The sequence below is a fragment of the Ptychodera flava genome, chromosome 3 (assembly GCF_041260155.1).
Source record: "Ptychodera flava strain L36383 chromosome 3, AS_Pfla_20210202, whole genome shotgun sequence".
NCBI classification, from domain to species: Eukaryota; Metazoa; Hemichordata; class Enteropneusta; family Ptychoderidae; genus Ptychodera; species Ptychodera flava.
The window spans coordinates 48,903,332-48,906,524 of record NC_091930.1 but is presented as its reverse complement, the minus strand read 5'-3'; positions in this window follow the sequence as shown (position 1 = coordinate 48,906,524).

Sequence of the window (3,193 nt, the reverse complement as noted above, 5' to 3'; positions counted from 1 at the left end):
TAGAGATTTTTCTTGAAGCTTCCCTCACGTGGTCAAGGCTTGTGAAGGTTTTGGTTTAAGATCGTACAGATCTTACGAGAAGCAGAAAGGAGATAGTGCAATACTGTTAACTAATTATTTAGTAGACGTTGAATGAGAACAATCGAGAACGGGATATTCCAGTGTGTGATCTTACATTCAAAGACTGGAGGGAAAATTACCACGTGACACAACTCTAGTTACGGGGTTGTCGAAGGACGGAAACCAAAGAAAATATTACCAAAACGCCTTTAAACAAAACCGCAGTTTATCAAAATTCAATCTTTATCAAAAAGTATTTGAAATTCCCTGAAGACGACTCGTGTTTTCGTCGATGCGAAAACTTCTGTTTAGCTTGATTGAAAGCGCCCTCATCGGTGAAGGAAAATGCATAAAACGTTGTCAGCAAACTCGAACGGTGCATACAAAGTCTTCTCCATACTGTCATTCTAATAAATGAATTACGTTCCTCTCCATTCATTCATTAATGATGGATCAGCCAGAGGTGGCAGCTTTTATGCTACACTGCCACCTTCTGAAATTATCACTTCGTTGCATTCCATTCATGCACTACTTTCTCGCTCAAATATACCGGATAAAGTGATTTTCTCAGTCATATCACCATACGGATTTTGACGTACATTCTCATTAAAATAACAATAACCGGTACTTATCTTTTGCACCGATTCTCCTCCCGCCACAGATTTGATTCGACATTAATATTCGTATCTCCAATGACCGACTTTTCCGCATCCATAGCAAACACCCGACTTCTCAGTAATGTGTCGTTCTTTATCGCTTGCCTGAGCAGTGCAGCTGCTCGCACCGCCGGGTCGATGATCCTCATAGGCCCTCGCTTTGCCACGTCGCTGTTCCTTCAGTTTTTGTCCAGCCCGGTATTCTACCTTTTGTATTTTCTTGTTATCTTCATCATCTGAAGCTAACTCGTGGGCGACCTACTCATCTACAGTTTTACATCCGTTCTTGGACATGTCTGCCAGCTTGATTAGTTTTTGTCTATGTTTGATCGACGTAATACCTTCCACAATTTTATCTTTCGCCTGGAGATATTTCGAGTCTTCTATTTAATTGCTTTAACTGTGCTTTCCAGGTGGTCAATTACTTGCTCGTTATGCTTGTACTGCAATTCATTGCCTTTCTTTTTAAATGGTGATTCTTCAACCCACTCCATCGCCCTCATTGCTTCTAGCTGATTTGAAGAGTTGGCCGCTTGTGTTTCCTGAAGTTGATTTGCCATCGCCAAGATCCTCTATTTTACTAGTTTGTCCAAATCTTGCAGCAGTTGGCTCGACACTCTTTCCATCGAGTTGGAAATTCTTTTGTGCACTTCTTCCTCGGAAAGAGCCACTATTGTTCTTGTTATTCTGGGTATTGCGAGTTGCCATCACTGAGGATAGTTATCAGCGCGAAAAATGATTCCGATTTTGATGATAACTTGGACGAACCCGTCTGTAGGCTGCTGAAGTGTTTGGCTAGACTGAATATCTAATTCCTAACTTTCCACTAATAGCTCCGTTGCCCAGCCTACACATCGTTTATCATGCCACGCGTCAGACTCATGTAGCGCGAAGACATAAATTTCTCTGTATGCTATCGAACCGCAAGAAATTATATTTCATGTTTCTGCTGTCTGTCACTGATGTCATACCGGCTAATCAGTCACCTTGTAACGTGCGTTAAGAAAGAATCGGTTTTTAGCGGGGCAGAAGTTTGAAGTACAATTTAAAATAAACATGTTTCCATGATTTGTCGCCAAGGCAACCAATGACGTCACGAGACGATTGCTACCATAAGGAGTACTGAGTTCTCTAATCTTCTTCTTCTAGAGTCTTGGCTTGTCTGCATGATGCTCAATTCAGGTAAAGGGCGACGAATTCGGACGCGCACACGCTTTAGAACGTTTCTGCGCAGATTTAACTCCAGCCTGCCGCAAATGGGTTATTTTGAAGAGCATGTATTTAACATCCCCTGTCATTGTTGAATTGCGTTTTTACCTAATTTTTGACCAAGTCTCTTAGAAATACATGTGACCTATAACCTTGTCATATTTTGACCCCTAGGAAGCTGGTTTTTATTCAATATGAGCGAAAAATTAACATTTCTCTCTCATTTACATTGCGCACATTACCCATTTACCTGGAGATATTGTAAAAAGTAGCGTGGTGACACCCTTTTATTAAAAGTGTAAGCTAAATGGTATTATATCAGGATTTTATTCGCAAAGTTTGGTCAAAATGACACCATTCAAAGCGACAGGAAGAAAGTTCGAAAATTATGTAGTGATATAATTTCGATATCGTCATTTTGTAATCGATACTTATGTTAAAATTTCTTTACAAACATCATGACAGCTATACATTCGATAGATATGATCTTAAATCTTGGTATTTATTAAAATTAACTCATTTGCTAAGCGTTTTATAATTGCTTTCTTTAGTTTAAGTGAATTGTACCATTTTTATTTATTTCTAACGACGCCATTTTAACGTCCCTTTCCATGGAAACGAGCGTGGTGACCCCCATTTTTTATTTCACTTTTGCACTTGCACAACTTCCAAGAATATTTGTGCAAAGTTTCAAGAAAATGACACCACAACCTAATTTTGACGTTATTCGTAGTACTTCACCTTAAAACATAGGCTCCCATTTCAAATCTGATTAAATGCCCAGTAACTGTAACATGTGACAACTGTTTTTCAGGGTTCTGTTACATTTGTTAGCAATACTTTGTAGCAGTACTTTCCAAAGCCAACTGAAATACCCAGTACACAGCAGCTTGTCTGGATTGACTGAATATCTGTGTCCTGCATTCATCGCTGGTGTTGGTGATCAAAATTACGTCGAGAATCGAATTTAGTTGTCAACAATAATTATACCCGTGGTACACTGACAAGTTGCATTGACAAACAAAGTACTGGGTCTTTCGTACAAAGTATAGCAATGCAATGTATTTTGTACAGGGAACATAATCACAGAAAAATTGTAAAAAGCTAGTCAAGAGTTACTTTACAGGTATCTTTTATACACATAAACAACAAAATTGCAATATCAAAAAAATGTTATAATATTTCCTCTAGCAATGCCATGAAAGGGTCATCACAATTTTTATCATATCTTCTAAATTCTTTGAGAAGGTAAGGGGTCCTGTTATTTT